General features: G+C 55.1%; 1 protein-coding gene across 1 annotated transcript in view; it reads left to right on the forward strand.

The window, feature by feature from the left end:
- LPIN2 (lipin 2) overlaps positions 1–21,503 on the forward strand; it is a 599,770-nt gene that overhangs the window by 19,124 nt on the left and 559,143 nt on the right. The gene's annotated exons all lie outside the window — the stretch shown is intronic.

Consider the following 21,503-nt stretch of genomic DNA (forward strand, 5'->3'; position numbering starts at 1 on the left):
TTTTTTTTTTCTTGCATCTCCTTAGCTCAGCGGAAAGGCTGGGTTCGTTTTTTTGATCTTTGTGGTTTGCTGTCTCGTTCCCTGCGTTGACTAAACTTAGTTTCTGTTTTACTTCTCGGAAAGCCCATTGTGTCGAACGAGTCACGACGAGCTTTAAAGTACCGTTCAGCGTTGTTTAATGGCCAAGAAATGTTTTGAACCAAACTCCTGGCACTTTGCATGTGACTGATGGGTTTCGTTTTCCCTTCTGCCTGGGCTGTGTATGGTTGTTAGGCCATCGCCACCCACCCTGCTTTGTTCAGTGCACCATGTGTCGCAACACTGAAGACGCAGCAACCCTCTATTTTGCGTGAAGAATTACTTCCCCTTCTCGGTCGCTAAACTGTAATATACACGTTTCCTTATTCTGTACCAAGTTTCGTGAAATTGGGGTGAAAGGCAAAAATTGAGCACGCATGAGACGTGGATGTAGATAACTCGTGTTTTTTACGGTTCTACGATGGTACTGGCCTAGTAGCAACACACTCACAGACCTTGAGACACGTGCACCCCAGATGGTATTCTTTTGCCAGCTGTGCCAGGGCAGTATCTCAAAAGCCCTTTTGTGTTGTACTGGAACAATTGCTGAGCATCTTATGTACAATTCACTTTTTCTTGCACCTCATTGCCAGAGGCCGGGCTACTTTTATGAGGGTCAATAGGAAAAGAAGGGGAGATGAGACTGAACTCTGATCCAACCCAGGTTTCTCGCTTGAAGCAGTGTGTTCTGAACCAACTGGAATATGTAGTTTAACTCGATGAATCTTTAGAATATTTGAAACTGTTGCAAATTAAGTTATATATAGTTGTAATACATGTGTGTATATGTGTGTGTATATGTGTGTGTGTGTGTATATATATATATATATATATATATATATATATATATATATATATATATATATATATATATATATATGTTAATATATTTTAAGATTATCTGTCAGCGGGCTTTAGAGGTAATATGCGGGGGGGAAAAAAAAAGATTGGACTCCACATCCACGACTAATTAGCTTTTTCACCATATGATGTGTATAGGTTGCCACTCTTTAAAATCCTTTCTTGAAGCTGCATAAAATCTCAGATTTTGTGAGCTGAGAATAGATCAACAGAAATATGCTGTGGGAAGGCTTTTTAAAGATTGCACTAGTCCTCGTGTCAATAGCCACTCTATAGTGCTCGGTGGAAATATGCAATGATGTCCAAATGGTAGCCTTTCAAATCTTATTTCTGATCACTTCAATATAGGCTGCTTTGTATATGGTAGAGCTGTTCTTAATGCCTCAGGTACCAGTCTCCTTAGCAGAATCTTAGTGTAATGCTGTACCTCCCACAGCTGGTCTGGAAACAGACTTTTTGATAGCAACCTCCCGCAATAGTAGCCAATAGCAACAAAAAGATTGCAGGATTTTCTGAGAGGGCTCTTGCATGTGCAAGTGGAAGATCTTACCGACATTTTGTTTGCATTGCACATTTCTACATTAGAAATTTGAGGTATAGAAAGAATACAAAAAATGTTGGAACAGTGAAATTACCTTTGAGAATTAGTCTCAAAGGCTGCTTTGGCCCCATGGCAGATTGAGTGATGTCTGTCAGCAAGGAAGACCTGAACCTTCCCGCATAGGTAATGGCCACTAAAACAAGCACTGGGAAAGCGAACTCCACTCATTTTATTAATGCTGGGCGGGCAACTCAATTGGTATTGATGACCGTGTGACAACCCAATGTGGAGATCATCTTGAAAGCATACAAAGCATTTGTATATTATTTTCAAGATGACCGCCTCGTCGTATGATGGAAAACAACGCCTCATTGTTTGCTATACTCTCAAGATGGGCTTTGTGTGACTGAACAAACAGTGTTTTCTATACATTTAATATGGCTTACGGCCACTATTCTCTTTGTTAGTGCTTGTGCATTTTAAAAGCATTTGTTATAGGAAGCTGGCCTGGTGTGTGTGGTGGAGTACCTATGGTACTTACACCTTATACCAGTTATCCCCTATCAGTGAAGTGTGTGTGGTGGGGGTACCTATGGTACTTACACCTTATACCAGTTATCCCCTCTCAGTGAAGTGTTTGTGGTGGGGTACCTATGGTACTTACACCTTATACCAGTTATCCCCTCTCAGTGAAGTGTATGTGGGCAATGTCTAGAAGCCAGGCTGTCTAGAGGTAGCTGTGGATGAGCAGCCAAGGCTTATCTAGGAGACATGCAAAGCTCATCCAATACCACTACAGTCACACAGTACTTACACACAAGAAAGAAAACACTTGGTTATACAAAAATAAAGGTACTTTATTTTTGGAACACAGTATCAGAAAATACTAGAGAGACAACCCTCCAATAGGGGACGGACACACAGACACACAGACACACACAGACACACACTGCAGTAGCGACCAGGAATGCAGGAGTAAAACACTGGATTACCACAAACCACCCCAAAAGAAGACACCCAGAACAGCCTGCAAGAAATCAGCAATGGATTACTGAAGATGGAGACCTATGGAGAGAGGGGACCAAGTCCAGAAGTGTCTATGGAGTCAAGGGGGAGTAGGAGATACTACTTTTGGAGTTGGTCAACGAAGAAGGAAGACAGGTTAGCACTGAAGATGGAGAAGAGTTCCTGATGCGTGCAAAAGATGTTCCATGCTGGAAGCTGGAGTGCATGTGGGTGTCAGTGAAGGATTTCCACTAAAAAGCCTTGGCAAAGGCAAATTTGTGGTTAAAGGAAAAGTGGCGCTGACGGGAAGCAGCAAGGTCCAGGAGGACTCGACCCAGGAGTGGGAGTCACAGGGGACCCTCCGTGTTGCAGAGGCGGCACCCACGGGTATCCCACAGAACAGGGACACAGAAGTAGCTGATGCAGCCCACGCAGCACCACAGAAGTTCGCTGTAGGACCACGCAGAGCCCCAGGAGTTGCAGGAGGGAGTGCTGGGGGCTGGAGCTACACATTGCCTGAATTTCTGCTTGGAGGTGAAGCAAACAAGCCTTGGCGGCTGCAAAGGACACAGTGCACAGGGGTGCTGTCTTGTGTGGAGTGGAAAGGACTTACCACCATCAAAATGTGACAGGTGGTAGAGAGGACCAAGGGAGACTCTCCGGACTACCACCCGTGATGCAGGACCCACGCCACTCAGAATGAGGGGAGATCCACGCAGCCGGTCGTCATTGCAGCTAGGTACGTTTGGTTACAGGGGAGTGATGCCTTCACCCCAAGGGAGATTCCTTCTTCTTCTTGTGTAGGCTGAAGAGTTGCAGTCTTCTGTGGATGCACATCCAGGAAAATGTTGCGAAGCTGGCAGGAATTCTGTATACAATGTTTCAGAAGAGTCTTCCTCGTGGATCTGCAGCTTGTAGGTTCCTGGAGGGTCCAGTCACGATTCAAGAGGCCAGAAGTCAAAGCAGAGGTTGCAGAGGAGTCCTGCTGGAATCTTGCAGGCCGAATCTGAGGACCCATCCCAGAGGAAGACTCTATATAGCCCAAAGAGGGGGCTTGGTCTCTGCAGGAAGTTGGCTCTGTATGTACTATTTCAAAGTAAGAAATAGCATGCACAGAGTCCAAGAGTTCCCCTTAGAGGTAAGATAGTGGCAAAAAGAGATGATTCTAATGCTCTATTTTGTGGTAGTGTGGTCGAGCAGTAGGCTTATCAGAGGGTAGTGTTAAGCATTTGTTGAACACACACAAGCAATAAATGAGGAACACACACTCGAAGACAATTCCAGGCCAATAGGTTTTATATAGAAAAATATATTTTCTTAGTTTATTTTAAGAACCACAGGTTCAAGATTTACAAGTAATACTTCAAATGAAAGGTATTTCACTCAGGTATCTTAGGAACTTTGAATCAACACAATATCATGTACAGTTTTAGCAAAAATGGCAATAAGCTATTTTAAAACTAGACAGTGCAATTTTCAACAGTTCCTGGGGAGGTAAGTTTTTGCTTAGTTTTGCAGGTAAGTAAAACACCTACAGGGTTCAAAGTTGGGTCCAAGGTAGCCCACTATTGGGGGTTCAGGGCAACCCCAAAGTTACCACACCAGCAGCTCAGGGCCGGTCAGGTGCACAGGTCAAAGTGGTGCCCAAAACACATAGGCTTCAATGGAGAAGGGGTTGCCCCAGTTCCAGTCTGCCAGCAGGTAAGTACCAGCGACTTCGGAGGGCAGACCAGGGGGTTTTTGTAGGGCACCGGGGGGGGGGGGGGGAGGGGAACACAAGTCAGCACAGAAAGTACACCCTCAGCGGCCCTGGGGCGGCCAGGTGCAGTGTGCAAACAGACGTCGGGTTCGCAATAGGTTTCAATGGGAGACCCAGGGGTCTCTTCAGCGACGCAGGCAGACAAGGGGGAGGGCTCTTCGGGGTAGCCACCACCTGGGCAAGGGAGAGGGCCACCTGGGGGTCGCTTCTGCACTGGAGGTCGGATCCTTCAGGTCCTGGGGGCTGCGGGTGCAGTGTCTTTACCAGGCGTCGGGTTCTTGGAAGCAGGCAGTCGCGGTCAGGGGGAGGCTCTGGATTCCCTCTGCAGGCGTCGCTGTGGGGGCTCAGGGGGGTCAACTCTGGCTACTCACAGGCTCGTAGTCGCCGGGGAGTCCTCCCTGTAGTGTTTCTCCGCAGGTCGAGCCGGGGGAGTCGGATGCAGAGTGGAAAGTCTTGCGCTTCCGGCGGGAAACGTGCAGTCCTTTAAAAGTTGTTTCTTTGTTGCAAGTTGTAGCTTCTTTGGAACAGAGCCGCTGTCCTCAGGAGTTCTTGGTCCTTGTAGATGCAGGGTAGTCCTCTGAGGCTTCAGAGGTCGCTGGACCCAGGGGGATGCGTTGCTGTTGCAGTTTTTCTCAAAGTGGGGAGACAGGCCGGTAGGGCTGGGGCCAAAGCAGTTGGTGTCTCTATCTTCTCTGCAGGGCTTCAGGTCAGCAGTCCTTTGTCTTCAGGTTGCAGGAATCTGTTTTCATAGGTTCTGGGGGCCCCTAAATACTAAATTTAGGGGTGTGTTTCGGTCTGGGGGGTTAGTAGCCAATGGCTACTAGCCCTGAGGGTGGCTACACCCTCTTTGTACCTCCTCCCTGAGGGGAGGGGGGCACATCCCTAATCCTATTGGGGGAATCCTCCATCTGCAAGATGGAGGATTTCTAAAAGTCAGTCACCTCAGGTCAGGACACCTTAGGGGTTGTCCTGACTGGCCAGTGACTCCTCCTTGTTTTTCTCATTATCTCCTCCGGCCTTGCCGCCAAAAGTGGGGCTGTGGCCGGAGGGGGAGGGCATCGCTACTAGCTGGGATGCCCTGTGGCGCTGTAACAAAGGGGGTGAGCCTTTGAGGCTCACCGCCAGGTGTTACAGTTCCTGCAGGGGGAGGTGAGAAGCACCTCCACCCAGTACACGCTTTGTTCCTGGCCACAGAGTGACAAAGGCACTCTCCCCATGTGGCCAGCAACATGTCTGGTGTGTGGCAGGCTGGCAAAACTAGTCCTCCCACACTGGAAGTCTGGTATGTTTTCAGGGGGCATCTCTAAGATGCCTTCTGGGGTGTATTTCACAATAATATGTACACTGGCATCAGTGTGCATTTATTTTGCTGAGAAGTTTGATACCAAACTTCCCAGTTTTCAGAGTAGCCATTATGGTGCTGTGGAGTTCGTGTTTGACAGACTCCCAGACCATATACTCTTATGGCTACCCTGCCATTACCCCTGACTTACAATGTCTAAGGTTTTGGTTAGACACTGTAGGGGCATAGTGCTCATGCACCTATGTCCTCACCTATGGTATAGTGCACCTGCTGAGTGAGGGGTCCCCAGGGTGGCATAAGACATGCTGCAGCCCTTAGAGACCTTCCCTGGCATCAGGGCCCTTGGTACCAGAGGTACCAGTTACAAGGGACTTACCTGGATGCCAGGGTGTGCCAATTGTGGAGACAAAGGTACAGTTTTAGGGAAAGAACACTGGTGCTGGGGCCTGGTTAGTAGGCCTCAGCATACTTTCAAATCATAACTTGGCATCAGCAAAGGCAAAAAGTCAGGGGATAACCATGCCAACGAGGCATTTCCTTACAGTCTCCTAGCCAGTTAACTACCTATCAGAGGGTGCCTTTGCCATCACCTGCCTGGCTACTCAGATGCTCCCAGAGTTCCCTGCCAAACGTGGAATCCTAAATGGCAGAATCTAGAGACCCTCTGGAGGAGCTCTGGGCACCACCCCTGGGGTGGTGATGGACAGGGGACTGGTCACTCCCCCTTTCTATTGGCCAGTTTCACGCGAGAGCAGGGACTGGGGGTCCCTGAACCAGTGTGGACTGGTTTATGCATGGAAGGCACCAAATTTGCCCTTCAAAGCAAACCAGTGGCTTGGAGAGGCTACCCCTCCCAAGCCAGTCATGCCTATTTCCAAATCGAAAGGGTGGTACCACCTTCTCCCATAGGAAATCCTTTGTTCTGCCTTCCTGGGCTTGACAAGCTGGTTTGTGCCCTCCTGCTGCTTAATCTGAGGGGTGGCAGCAGGTGAGCTGCCTTGAAAACCCTGTAAGACTGCTAGTAGTCCTCTAAGGCGCCCCCAGAGTGCATGGAATCATACTTCCAATACTTGCAACAGTATTGGGGTATGATTCCGACATGTTTGATACCAAACATGCCCAGGTTCCGAATTACCATTATGTAGCTGAACATAGGTGATGACCTATTTCCGGTACACATATAAAATGGCATCCCCGCACTCACTAAGTCCAGTAAAGAGGGGCTGGAGTTCGTGGGGGCGCCTCTGCTAGTGCTGTGGTGCCCTCACACACAGGCATCTGCACCCTGCCCTCTGGGCTGAGAGAGCCTACCATAGGGGTGACTTACAGTCACCTGCATTGAAACCGGGTGCGTGCACACCATTCACGCAGACTGCAATGGCAGGCCTGTAGAACCCTTTGCATAGGCTCCCTATGGGTGGCAGAATAACTACTGCCGCCCATAGGGATGCCCTGGAACCCTAAGGCGCTGGGTACCTAAGTACCATATACTAGCGACTTACATGGGAGGACCAGTATGCCAATTGTGGGGAGAAAAGGTTACTGGCAACCAAATTTAGAGGAGAGAGCATAATCACTGGGGTCCTGGTTAGCAGGATCCCAGTAAACACAGTCAAACACACTGACAAGAGGCAGAAAATGGCGGTAACCATGCCAAGAAAGAGGGCACTTTCTTACATTTATCATTGGCAATATCACTAGTGGCTGCCACCATGGAGCAAAAGTATGTACTATAGGCCAGTGATGCATTTAGCGTCATGATTTTGGGCGTTGGAGACTTCATCCCTGCGCGAGGGCAGCCATCTGTCATTCACTGGCATAGATCCCACTCTTTCCCCATTCGTCAGGCAATAGGAGTTGGATGCAAACATGTGTGATTCAGTGCGTTGTCTTGTTTTTTTTATTGTCCTGAGAACCCTTGTCACGCTATCCTCCCCCATGTAACACCCCAGGCCTTGGCTGCAGATTGCTGGCTCCTTTGGAAGTGGAGCTGCAGTATTTGTTCATCGTGAAACTGTTCCGAAAGACAAGCAGGGTTCTTGTTCCCTTGCAAAATTGATCCAAATATCTGAGTCAACTGCATGGGGAGAAATATGTGATTACAGTAAAGGCAGTTCTCTGCTTTATGGCGTTAAAATTGGCCCTATCTTCATGCCCTTAATATTAATGCCACAAACATGGATTGATATGCCAACAGTGAATGTTAAAATGTGTCGGCCATTTAGTTCCTCTTACTTCACATGTTTTACTTAATGTTGCATTCCGCAAGAGAGTTAGCTGTTTCATCATGCTGTGTTTCTGTGCATTGTATTACTCTTGCATAGTGCATACTTTGACTCGTGCCAGATGTTTGAGGGGCTTTGATTGAGAGCGCTAGTGCTGAGGCTGAAGGCAAAACAAAGTGCCTGACAGTGGTTTGGTCTCTCTGCAGAGCACACAGAACAATGGGCATGCATTCTAGTTGGAAATGAAATTCAGTCTAAATGTGTGCAAAGGGGTGCATAGAGGTCAAAATATTTATAAGGCAAAAGTAACATGAAATAAAGTGCTTACATGTGAATGAGTGCAGTGTATGTTTGGGGTGGTAAAATGAGGGAGATGCAAGGGAGTTCATTCAGGGGAGAGGGGAAAGAGGGTGCTGAAGAGGAAAGAAAGGAGGTTGAAAATATGCAGATGAGTGAGATGTGTAGAGAAAAAGGACATACATATCTAATGTAAAGCAGAAGTAACTTAGGGCCATACTGCTTATATAGGCCTCAATAATATTTATTTCAGTCTCACAATTTCAGATTTTAAAAATTTCCAGTGTTAATTATTTATAGGTAATCATTGTTGTTTCTCACTGATCTTAAACAGCTATCAACATTGACAAAGCCAATAGTACTGACAGGTTTTAGGTGTATATCGGTTATTGTGTTATTTCTCGATGCAATAATATCTCAGACAGAAACCAGAATAAAGGCCAGGTGGCATACCATGGGAATCACGGAAATGTATTTTACATGTTCCCTTATGGAGAGCCCCCACTTTTTTTCATCTTACTTAAAGATCTGTCTGCACATATTTCTGTATGATTGATTGCAGCCAGCAGCTGTGGGTACTTCCTGATGCCTGGTTAGAGCATCTTCTTCAAAGATTTTGCTGCATGCAGTGCAAGACACCGGGCAAGCACACACTTTAAAGGGCCTGAAGTTGTTGCGCTGTACAATTTACACATTAAAAAAAACTATTGAATGTATTAATGCAGTGAGATATAGGGCAGTTTTTAATGTGTTTAGTATTTCAAGACCATACGTTCCCACTGCTTTATAAACCTTGCTTTCTCAGTAAATTAATTTGCTTTCAAATGCACACTTTGTCAATCTTTTTTCAATTTTGTTCTTGGGTGGAGGATTCACCTTGGATCCCACATTTGTCCATTAAGCCTGCTCACTTCACTCACTACATAAGTCATACTCAATGTTTACGCCCCACCACTTTCAAATGTCACCAGCCGCCACTGCTCTGCACCCCAGAATGTATTAATCAGCACTTAATCAGGTCACAGAAAAATGTAAAATCCCACAGACACTTTGCCTGAAAGATGAACAGTGGTTGAAAAACTTAACTCTGAAAACATTCTTTCATTTTTAGAATTGGCACAAACCAAAGTCCGAGCTTAAACTTGGCTCAGACTATGGTCGGCAGTAGCTCCCCTCTTTCCCTGCCTTGCAAATTCAGTAAAGGCCACTCCTGATCCCTTTTGAGGTGAGGACCTGCCCCAGTCTGCTTAATCTGAAAGCTTGTACTGAATAACTCCTCTGTGATGCTATTGGGGGCATTATTCAGTACATTGTTCATTTGTTTCTGTAACAGCCTTTCATCCAGAAACACGAGTTTCGACAGCCGGTGCGTTTAGACATCTGACAAATGTTTCTGGATGCTTTAATATGCCTCTGAGCTTTACAGAGGTTGTTTAAAGTTATGCCTGTGGAAGGAAGGGCGAAACCGTGCACAAAATAATTTTTTTTTTTTTTTTTTTTTCTTTAACAGCTTGAGAGAAAACAATGCACATGAAAATGATGAGTAAATGTTTTCATGGGTTTCAAAGTACTTGAGTTACTTCCTGGCTATGTGGAAAAATGCATAGAGTAGTAGCATAATTCAGAAAATGCAGACCTTCTCAGTAAAGTGAGTTAGCATCTTGCATCAGCAGGTGTAGCCAGGCACTGTGCTGGGCATGCTTCATTATGTCATTCCTAATGCAGCTCAAAAGCTGTCTGTTGCAAGACATATTGTGAGCTGTTAGTGGGCTTAGAGCCGGTCTATTGATTACTATCGGTAAGGCTAATTGTCACTCATTTGCTTGCTTTTTAATCGTCCGCTTCCATGGGCTTTCCTTCCTCTTCTGGTGCTTGTCCCTCCCCTGGATCATAGACACATTACTTGTATCCTACCACTGCTTCTGGAGCTATGTGTGTTTCTGCCCTTGTCCTCCATACCTCAGTGGCAGTTCTTGCTTCCTTCTGTTGTCCTCTCGGTTCCTCATCTGCTTCGTAGTCTGCGTGCTTTCCCAACCTTGCCTGCCCTCCATTGCCCATGTGCTTCCCCATACCTTCCGCCCCCAATGTCCATGTGCTTCATCACTCACCTACCCTCCATTTTCTGTATCCTTTATCTGTTCATGTGCTTTTCTCACCCGCCCTCCCTTTGTCCATGTACTTTTCTCACCTGCCAGCCCTCTGTTGTCCATGTGCTTTTATCCATTGTCTGCCTGCTTTTGACACCCACCCACCACGTTGTCCCTCTACTTTTCCCTCCCACAACCATTGTCCATGTGCTTTAACTGTTGCATGTGTACTTTTACCAGCCGCCCAACCTCCATTCTTTGTGTGCGTTCACTCACCCTCCATTGTCCTTGTGCCTTTACCCACCCTCCATTGTCTGCGTGCTTTCAAACACCTGCCCATCCTTCATTGCCCGGGTGCTTTTAGTCACCTGCCCACCCTCTGTTGTCTGGGTCATTTTTAGTCACTAGCCCACCCTCTGCTGTCTCTGTGCTTTGAGCCAATTGCCTACAATCGGTTGGCCTTGTGGTTTTTGCCACCCTCTGTTGCCCTTGTGCTGTGAAAACCTGCCCATCCTCCTTTGCCACGTGCTGTTCCCACCCTCTGTTGTCTAGTATGCTGCATCCCACCCTCCATTATCCTGTGTGCCGTACCCACCCTCTATCCTGTGCGCTGTGCCCTAGTCTCTTGTCCTGTGTGCCACTCCAACCCACCCACCCTCTGTTGTCCTGTGTGCTGCTCCCACCTACCCACCCTCTGTTGTCCTTTGTGCCCCACCCTCTGTTGTCCCGTGTGCTGCATCTGTTGTCTCGTGTGCCGCTTACACCCGCCCACTGTCTGTTGTCCCATTTGCCACTCCCACCCACCTGCTTTTGTCCCATATGTCGCAATCTGTTGTCCTGTGTGCCGTTCCCATCCCCCTATTGTGCTCCTCCCACCCCGTTGTGTACCCTTAACCCCGCTATTGTGCCCCTCCCATTGTGCCGCAATCCCGTTGTCCTGTGTGCCGCTCCCACCTGCCCACCCTCTGTTGTCCCGTGTGCCACAGTCTTTTGTTCCGTGTGCTGCTCCCACCCACCCACTCCCAATCGTTCTGTGCGCTGCAATCTGATGTCTGGTGTGCCGCTCCCACCCCCACTCTTGTGCTCCTCCCACCCCCCATTGTACCCCTCCAACCCCACCACCCCCTGTTGTGCAGCAATCCCGTTGTCCAATGTGCTGCTCCCAACACCCACACCCCATTGTCCTGTGTGCCACTAGGTTGCCCTATGTGCTGCTCCCACCCCCTGGTTGTCCTGTGTGCTGCTCCCACCCTACAGTTGTCCTGTGTGCCGCTCCCACCACCCCCGGTTGTCCTGTGTGCCGCTCCCACCACCCCCGGTTGTCCTGTGTGCCGCTCCCACCACCCCCGGTTGTCCTGTGTGCCGCTCCCACCACCCCCGGTTGTCCTGTGTGCCGCTCCCACCACCCCCGGTTGTCCTGTGTGCCACTCCCATCCTCCGGTTGTCCTTTGTGCTGCTCCAACCCCCACCCTCTGTTGTTCCATGTGCTGCTCACCCACCACCTCCTGTTGTCCCGTGTGCTGCTCACCCACCACCTCCTGTTGTCCCGTGTGCTGCTCACCCACAACCTCCTGTTGTCCCGTGTGCTGCTAACCACCCCCACCCCCTGTTGTCCAGTTGTCTCATTCCCACCCCCACCGTCCCATGTGCCACTCCCACCCAGACCCCCTGTGGTCCAGTGTGCTGCTCTCAACCCACTGTTGTCCCCGCTCCTGTGTGCCGCTCCTATCCCCCTTGTCCTGTTCACACCCCCAACGCCTGTTTTCGCATTTGCGGCTCCCACCCCGCCATCTCCTGTTGTCCTGTGTTCGGCTTCCACCCCTGTTGTCCCATGTGCTGCTAACCACACCTCACCCTCTGTTGTCCCATTGTCCCCCTCCTACAACCTGTTGTCCCACTCCAACCCCGATGTCCTGTGTACGACTCCCACCCCGACCCCCTGTTGCCCATGTGCTGCTCTCACCCCATCCGCCTGTAGTCCAGTGTGCCGCTTCCACCCCTCCACCATCATAGTCCAGTGTGCTGCTCACACCCCCATCCCCCCATAGTCCTGTGTGCCGCTACCAACCCCCACCCCCTGTTGTCCTGTGTGCCGTTACCACCTCCACCCCCTATTGTCCTGTGTGCCTCTTCTACCCCCGTAGTCAAGTGTGCCTTTCCCACTCCCTGTAGTCCTGTGCCTCTATGTAACCACTCAACCCCTGTAGTCCTGTGTGCTGCTCCCATTCCTATAGTCCTGTGTGCTGCTCCCATTCCTATAGTCCTGTGTGCTGCTTCCACTCCCTGTTGTCCTGTGTGCTGCTAACCACCCCAACCCCTGTTGTCAATTGTTCCCCTCCCCCTCATTGTCCTGGTCCCACCCCACTGGACAGCAGTCCCACCCTCTGTTGTCCCGTGTGCCCCTCCCACCCCCTACCTCCTTTTGTCTAGTGTGCCGCTCCAACCTCCACTGACACCCTCCCACCCCAATACCCCCTCCTACCCTTGCCCTCCCAACCCCCGTTGTCACCCTCCCACATTCCCACAATCGTTGTCTCCCTGCCACACCTTGTCCTGCTCCCACAGCTCCACCCCCCCCGGTGTCCAGCTCCATGCCCCCCAACCCCTGGGTGAGCCGCTCCCACCCCCCATTGCCAGTGTGCTGCTAACAGCCCCCACCCCTCTTGTCCAGTGTGCCTCTCCCACCCCTGTTGTCCCATGTGCCGCTCCTACTGCCCCATGTGCCGCTTCCACCCCCCACCCAGTTGTCTGTGTGCGACAATCCCATTGTCCCATGTTCAGCTCCTAACCCCCGTTGTCCCGTGTCCCACTCCTGTTGCCTCGCCCCCAACCCTTCCCCTGTTGTCACACTCCGACTCCCCCTGCCCCCGTTGTCCTGTGCCCTGCTCCCAACCCCGTTGTCCTGTGTCCCACTCCCACCCCTGTTGTCCCTTGTCTTGCTAATACCCCCCCAACAGTGGTTGTCTTGTGTGCTACACTCGCCCCCATTGTGCCGCAAACATCTGCCCACCCTCCTTTGTCCATTGTCGTTCCCTCCCACCCTCAATTGTCCCCCCCATGTCATTCCCACCCACTCTCCAGTATCCTGTGTGCCTTTAACATTGTCCTGTTAACACCCACCCACCCTCCATTGTCCTGTGCTGCTCCCAATCCATTGTTGCATGTGCCGTTCCCACCCTCCATTGTCCCATGTGCCATTCCCATCCACTCTCCATTGTCTTGTGTACTGTTAACGTTGCCTGTGTACTGTAACCACCCACCCTCTGCTGCCCATGTGCTGTTATCTACTGCCCGTGTGCTCTAAGCTGCCTGCTCGCCCCGCTGTTTCATGTGTCGTTCCCACCCTCCGTTGTCCCGTTCCCAACTGTCCACCCTCTGCTGTCCCCTGTGCCATTTCCACCTGCCCACTCGCTGTCCCGTTCCCACCCCCCCTTCGTTGTCCTGTGTGCTAACACTGTCCCATATGTCTACCAGCTGCCTACCCAGCTATCCCATGTGGTTTTCCCACCTGCGCACCCCTGCTCTCATGTGGTGTTCCCACCATCTGCAACCCTGGTGCTGTTTTCACCTGCCCACCGTCTGCTGCTCGTGCTGTTCTCATCCACCCACCCTCTGTGTACTGTTAGCATCCACCCACCCTCTGTGTGCTGCTGTTCCCTGCCGCTTTTACCACCCACCATCCCAATATGCCACTGCTCCCACACGCCCACCCTCCGTATGCTGCCAACACCCGCCCACCCACAGTGTGCTTCTACCATGTGTCCAACTTTCATGTGCTTCTACCACCCTCTGTTGTGTGAGTGCTGCTCCCACCCTCCTTTGCGGGAGTACTGCTCCCACCCTCCGTTGCGGTCCCTGTGCTTTTCCTCACCCGCCCACCCTCTGCGGTCCCTGTGCTTTTCACCACCCGCCTGCCCTGTGCAGTCCCTGTGCTTTTCCCCTATTCAACTTCCGCCCGCCCTCTATGGCCCGCCCCTCTGCTTATAATCACCTGCCTGCTGTGGCCCCTCTGCTTTTCCCCATCTGCTTGCTGTGACCCCTCTGCTTTTCCCCATCTGCCTGCTGTGGCACCCTCTTCTTTTCCACATCCGCCCGTCCTTTGCGGCGACTTTGTATTTCCCCACCGACCCCTCTATGGTGCCTGTGATTTTTCCCCACCCGCCTGCTCTCTGTATCCCTAGTGTGGTCAATGTACTTTTCCCTGCCCCTCCCACCTCTGTTGTCCCTGTGCTTTTCCCCATCCCCCCACCTCTGTGGTACCTGTGCTTTTACCCACCCACCCGCCATCTGCGGATCCTCTGCTTTTCCTCCCACCTGCCCTCCGCAGTCCCTGTGCTTTTCCCCACTAGGCCGCTTTCTGCAGTCCCTGGGCTTTTCCCCACACGCCAGCCCTCCATAGTCCCTGTTCTTTTGACCACCCGCCCGCCCACCCTTCGCGGTCCAAGTACTTTTCCCCACCTGCCCGGCCACCCTTCGCGGTCCAGGTACTTTGCCCCGGCCGCCCACCCTTCGCGGTCCAGGTACTTTGCCCCACCCACCCGCCCGCCCTTCGCAGTACCAGTGCTTTGCCCCACCCGCCCGCCCTTCGCAGTACCATTGCTTTGCCCCACCCGCCCGCCCTTCGCGTTCCCAGTGCTTTGCCCCACCCGCCCGCCCTTCGCGTTCCCAGTGCTTTGCCCCACCCGCCCGCCCTTCGCGTTCCGAGTGCTTTGACCCACCCGCCCGCCCTTCGCGTTCCGAGTGCTTTGCCCCACCCGCCCTTCTCGGTCCCATTGCTTTGCCCCACCCGCCCTTCTCGGTCCCAGTGCTTTGTTCCCACCCACCCGCCCTTCTCGGTCCCAGTGCTTTGTTCCCACCCACCCACCCACCCACCCTTCTCGGTCCCAGTGCTTTGTTCCCACCCACCCACCCACTCGCCCTTCTCGGTCCCAGTGCTTTGTTCCCACCCACCAACCCGCCCTTCTCGGTCCCAGTGCTTTGTTCCCACCCACCCACCCGCCCTTCTCGGTCCCAGTGCTTTGTTCCCACCCACCCACCCACCCGCCCTTCTCGGTCCCAGTGCTTTGTTCCCACCCACCCTCCCGCCTCGGTCCCAGTGCTTTGTTCCCACCCACCCACCCGCCCTTCTCGGTCCCAGTGCTTTGTTCCCACCCGCCCTTCTCGGTCCCAGTGCTTTGTTCCCACCCGCCCTTCTCGGTCCCAGTGCTTTGTTCCCAACCACCCACCCACCCTTCTCGGTCCCAGTGCTTTGTTCCCACCCACCCAACCTTCACGGACAGTGTATTGTCCCAGCCGCCCGCCCTTCGCGATCCCAGTGCATTCCCCCACCCGCCCTCTGTCGTCCCTGTGCTTTTCCCCGTCCGCCCCTCTGTCGTCCCTGTGCTTTTCACCAACCGCCAGCCCCGCTGCCGTCCCTGTGCTTTTCCCCATCTGCCCGCCTGCCCCTCTGACGTCCCTGTGCTTTTCCCCATCCGCCTGCCTGCCCCTCTGACGTCCCTGTGCTTTTCCCCAGCCGCCCGCCCGCCCCTCTGACGTCCCTGTGCTTTTCCCCAGCCGCCCGCCCGCCCCTCTGACGTCCCTGTGCTTTTCCCCATCCGCCCACCGCCCCTCTGCCGTCCCTGTGCTTTACCCCACCATCCCGCCCGCCCCTCTGCCGTCCCTTTGCTTTGCTTTTCCCCAATTGCCCACCCGCCCCTCCGCGGCCCCTTTGCTTTTCCCCACCCACCCGCCCCTCCGCGGCCCCTTTGCTTTTCCCCACCCACCCGCCCCTCCGCGGCCCCTTTGCTTTTCCCCACCCACCCGCCCCTCCGCGGCCCCTTTGCTTTTCCCCACCCACCCGCCCCTCCGCGGCCCCTTTGCTTTTCCCCACCCACCCGCCCCTCCGCGGCCCCTTTGCTTTTCCCCACCCACCCGCCCCTCCGCGGCCCCTTTGCTTTTCCCCACCCACCCGCCCCTCCGCGGCCCCTTTGCTTTTCCCCACCCACCGCCCCTCCGCGGCCCCTTTGCTTTTCCCCACCCACCCGCCCCTCCGCAGCCCCTTTGCTTTTTCCGTCCGCGGCCCCATTGCTTTTCCCCACCCCCTGCCCCTCCGCGGCCCCATTGCTTTTCCCCACCCCCCAGCCCCTCCGCGGCCCCATTGCTTCCCCCCCCCCCACCCCTCCGCGGACCCATTGCTTTTCCCCACCCCCCCACCCCACTGCGGACCCTTTGCTTTTCCCCGCCCCACCGCGGACCCTTTGCTTTTCCCCACCCCCCCAGCCCCACCGCGGACCCTTTGCTTTTCCCCACCCCCCCGCCCCACCGCGGACCCTTTGCTTTTCCCCACCTCCCCGCCCCTCTGCGGACCCATTGCTTTTGCCCACCCCCCGCGGCCCCTTTGCTTTTGCCCACCCACCCCCTCCGCGGCCCCTTTGCTTTTGCCCACCCACCCGCCCCCTCCGCGGCCCCTTTGCTTTTGCCCACCCACCCGCCCCCTCCGCGGCCCCTTTGCTTTTGCCCACCCACCCGCCCCCTTCGCGGCCCCTTTGCTTTTGCCCACCCACCCGCCCCCTCCGCGGCCCCTTTGCTTTTGCCCACCCACCCGCCCCCTCCGCGGCCCCTTTGCTTTTGCCCACCCACCCGCCCCCTCCGCGGCCCCTTTGCTTTTGCCCACCCACCCGCCCCCTCCGCGGCCCCTTTGCTTTTGCCCACCCACCCGCCCCCTCCGCGGCCCCTTTGCTTTTGCCCACCCACCCGCCCCCTCCGCGGCCCCTTTGCTTTTCCCCACCCACCCGCCCCCTCCGCGGCCCCTTTGCTTTTCCCCACCCACCCGCCCCTCCGCTGCACCTTTGCTCTTGCCCACCCACCCGCCCCACCGCGGCCCCTTTGCTTTTGACCACCCACCCGCCCCACCGCGGCCCCTTTGCTTTTGACCACCCACCCGCCCGCCCCTCCGCGGCCCCTTTGCTTTTGACCACCCACCCGCCCGCCCCTCCGCGGCCCCTTTGCTTTTGACCACCCACCCGCCCGCCCCTCCGCGGCCCCTTTGCTTTTGACCACCCACCCGCCCGCCCCTCCGCGGCCCCTTTGCTTTTGACCACCCACCCGCCCGCCCCTCCGCGGCCCCTTTGCTTTTGACCACCCACCCGCCCGCCCCTCCGCGGCCCCTTTGCTTTTGACCACCCACCCGCCCGCCCCTCCGCGGCCCCTTTGCTTTTGACCACCCACCCACCCGCCCCTCCGCGGCCCCTTTGCTGTTGACCACCCACCCACCCGCCCCTCCGCGGTCCCTTTGCTTTTGCCCACCCACCCGCCCCTCCGCGGTCCCTTTGCTTTTGCCCACCCACCTGCCCCTCCGCGGTCCCTTTGCTTTTGACCACCCACCTGCCCCTCCGCGGTCCCTTTGCCCACCCATCCGCCCCTCCGCGGTCCCTTTGCTCACCCACCCGCCCCTCCGCGGTCCCTTTGCTTTTCCCCACCCACCCGCCCCTCCGCGGCCCCTTTGCTTTTGCCCACCCACCCGCCCCCTCCGCGGCCCCTTTGCTTTTGCCCACCCACCCGCCCCCTCCGCGGCCCCTTTGCTTTTGTCCACCAACCCGCCCCCTCCGCGGCCCCTTTGCTTTTGCCCACCCACCCGCCCCCTCCGCGGCCCCTTTGCTTTTGCCCACCCACCCGCCCCCTCCGCGGCCCCTTTGCTTTTGCCCACCCACCCGCCCCCTCCGCGGCCCCTTTGCTTTTGCCCACCCACCCGCCCCCTCCGCGGCCCCTTTGCTTTTCCCCACCCACCCGCCCCCTCCGCGGCCCCTTTGCTTTTCCCCACCCACCCGCCCCTCCGCTGCACCTTTGCTCTTGCCCACCCACCCGCCCCACCGCGGCCCCTTTGCTTTTGACCACCCACCCGCCCGCCCCACCGCGGCCCCTTTGCTTTTGACCACCCACCCGCCCGCCCCTCCGCGGCCCCTTTGCTTTTGACCACCCACCCGCCCGCCCCTCCGCGGCCCCTTTGCTTTTGACCACCCACCCGCCCGCCCCTCCGCGGCCCCTTTGCTTTTGACCACCCACCCGCCCGCCCCTCCGCGGCCCCTTTGCTTTTGACCACCCACCCACCCGCCCCTCCGCGGCCCCTTTGCTGTTGACCACCCACCTGCCCCTCCGCGGTCCCTTTGCTTTTGCCCACCCACCCGCCCCTCCGCGGTCCCTTTGCTTTTGCCCACCCACCCGCCCCTCCGCGGTCCCTTTGCTTTTGCCCACCCACCCGCCCCTCCGCGGTCCCTTTGCTTTTAACCACCCACCCGCCCCTCCGCGGTCCCTTTGCCCACCCACCCGCCCCTCCGCGGTCCCTTTGCCCACCCACCCGCCCCTCCGCGGTCCCTTTGCTTTTCCCCACCCACCCGCCCCTCCGCGGTCCCTTTGCTTTTCCCCACCCACCCGCCCCTCCGCGGTCCCTTTGCTTTTCCTCACCCGCTTGCCCTCTGCTGTCCCGGTTCTTTTACCCACCCGTCTGCAGCCTTGGTACTTTGGCACACCCGCCCGCCCTTCGCGGTCCCGGTGCTTTGACCAAACCTGCCCGCCCTTCGCCGTCACGGTGCTTTGATCAAACCTGCCCGCCCTTCGCCGTCACGGTGCTTTGATCAAACCTGCCCGCCCTTCGCCGTCACGGTGCTTTGATCAAACCTGCCCGCCCTTCGCCGTCACGGTGCTTTGATCAAACCTGCCCGCCCTTCGCCGTCACGGTGCTTTGATCAAACCTGCCCGCCCTTCGCCGTCACAGTGCTTTTCCCCACCCACAATCCCTTTGCGGTCCCGGTGCTTTGATCAAAGCCTCCTGCCCTTTGCGGTCCTGGTGCTTTTCCCCACCTACCTACCCTTTGTGGTCCAGGTGCTTTTTCTACCCACCCTCGTACTTTTCCCCGCCCGCCTTCTGCTGTCCCTGTGCTTTTCCCCGCCTCCTGCCCTCCCTCTGCTGTCCCTGTGCTTTTCCCCGCCTTCCGCCCTCCCTCTGCTGTCCCTGTGCTTTTCCCCGCCTCCTGCCCTCCCTCTGCTGTCCCTGTGCTTTTCCCCGCCTCCCGCCCTCCCTCTGCTGTCCCTGTGCTTTTCCCCGCCTCCCGCCCTCCCTCTGCTGTCCCTGTGCTTTTCCCCGCCTCCCGTCCTCCCTCTGCTGTCCCTGTGCTTTTCCCCGCCTCCCGCCCGCCCTCTGCCGTCCCTGTGCTTTTCTCCATCCGCCCGCCCTCTGCCGTCCCTGTGCTTTTCTCCATCCGCCCGCCCTCTGCCGTCCCTGTGCTTTTCTCCATCCGCCCGCCCTCTGCCGTCCCTGTGCTTTTCCCCAGCAGCACGCCCTCTGCCGTCCCTGTGCTTTTCCCCAGCAGCACGCCCTCTGCCGTCCCTGTGCTTTTCCCCAGCAGCACGCCCTCTGCCGTCCCTGTGCTTTTCCCCAGCAGCACGCCCTCTGCCGTCCCTGTGCTTTTCCCCAGCAGCACGCCCTCTGCCGTCCCTGTGCTTTTCCCCAGCAGCACGCCCTCTGCCGTCCCTGTGCTTTTCCCCAGCAGCACGCCCTCTGCCGTCCCTGTGCTTTTCCCCAGCAGCACGCCCTCTGCCGTCCCTGTGCTTTTCCCCAGCAGCACGCCCTCTGCCGTCCCTGTGCTTTTCCCCAGCTGCACGCCCTCTGCCGTCCCTGTGCTTTTCCCCAGCTGCACGCCCTCTGCCGTCCCTGTGCTTTTGCCCGCCTGCCCATTCTCCATGGTCCCTGAGCTTTTGCCCACCCGCCGCGGTTCCTGTGCTTTTTCCCTGCCTGCCCTCCGCTCTCCAGGTGCCTTTTCCCCACCTGCATTCCACGGTCCATGTACTTTTCCCCACCTGTCCTCCCTACACAGTCCATGACCTTTTCCTCACCCACCGGCCCTCTTTAGTCCCTGTGCTTTTCCCCGCCCACACGTCCTCTGTTGTCCATGTGTTGCTTCCCCCCCCCCTTGCGCCATCCGGGGTCCTTGTGCTTTTCCCCACCCATGTGCTATTCAACACCTGCCCGCCCTCTAAGGCCCCCACCCTCCATTGTCCGTGTGCTTTTAACCACCCGCCTACCCTGTTGTCTGTGTGCTTTTAGCCACCCGTCCTCCTTTCGTTGTCCATGTTTTTTTTACCCACTTTCCATTTTCTGTGTGCTTTTAGCCAGTCTCCTTTGTCCATGTGCTTTTACCCACCCTCTGTTTGTGTGCTTTACCCACCCACCCTCTGTTTTCTATGTGCTTTTCCCCCACTGTCCCACCTTCTGCGGTCCCTGTGCTTTTCCTCACCTGCCCGCCCTCTGCGGTCCCTGTGCCTTTCTACACCTGCCCACCCACCCTCCATTGTTGGTGTGCTTTTTTTCCACCCGCCCACACTCTGTCTATGTGCTTCCCCCTCCCCTCCCTCTGCAGTCTGTGTGCATTTTCCCCACCTGCCCGTCCTCTGTGGTTCAGGTGCTTTTTCTCTACACGCCTGCTCTCTCCGGTCCTTGTGCCTTTTCCCCACCTGCCTGCTCTCTGAGATCCATGTGCTTTTTTCACCACCCGTCCGCCCTCTGTGGTTAGTGTGCTTTTTTCCCCACTGACCCTCTGCAGACCGAGGGGCTTTTTTCACACCTACCCACTGTAGGAAGTTGGCTCTGTATGTACGATTTCAAAGTAAGAAATAGCATGCACAGAGTCCAAGGGTTCCCCTTAGAGGTAAGATAGTGGCAAAAAGAGATAATTCTAATGCTCTATTTTGTGGTAGTGTGGTCGAGCAGTAGGCTTATCAGAGGGTAGTGTTAAGCATTTGTTGTACACACACAGGCAATAAATGAGGAACACACACTCAAAGACAATTCCAGGCCAATAGGTTTTTGTATAGAAAAATATATTTTCTTAGTTTATTTTAAGAATCACAGGTTCAAGATTTACAAACAATACTTTAAATGAAAGGTATTTCACTTAGGAACTTCAGGAACCTTGAATTAGCAAAATAGCATATATAGTTTTCACACAAATGGCAATGAGCTATTTTAAAACTGGACACTTTTCAACAGTTCCTGGGGGAGGTAAACCACCTACAGGGTTCAAAGTTGGGTCCAAGGTAGCCCACCGTTGGGCGTTTAGAGCAACCCCAAAGTTACCACACGAGCAGCTCGGGGCCAGTCGGGTGCAGAGGTCAAAGTGGTGCCCAAAACGCATAGGCTTCAGTGGAGAAGGGGGTGCCCGGTTCCAGTCTGCCAGCAGGTTAAGTACCTGCGTCTTCGGAGGGCAGACCAGGGGTTTTTTGTATGGCACCGGGGGGGGACACAAGTCAGTACAAAAAGTACACCCTCAGCGGCGCCGGGGTGGCCGGGTGCGGCCGGGTGCAGTGTGCAAACAGG

Source organism: Pleurodeles waltl, chromosome 2_2, assembly GCF_031143425.1.
Source record: "Pleurodeles waltl isolate 20211129_DDA chromosome 2_2, aPleWal1.hap1.20221129, whole genome shotgun sequence".
Classification (NCBI taxonomy): domain Eukaryota; kingdom Metazoa; phylum Chordata; class Amphibia; order Caudata; family Salamandridae; genus Pleurodeles; species Pleurodeles waltl.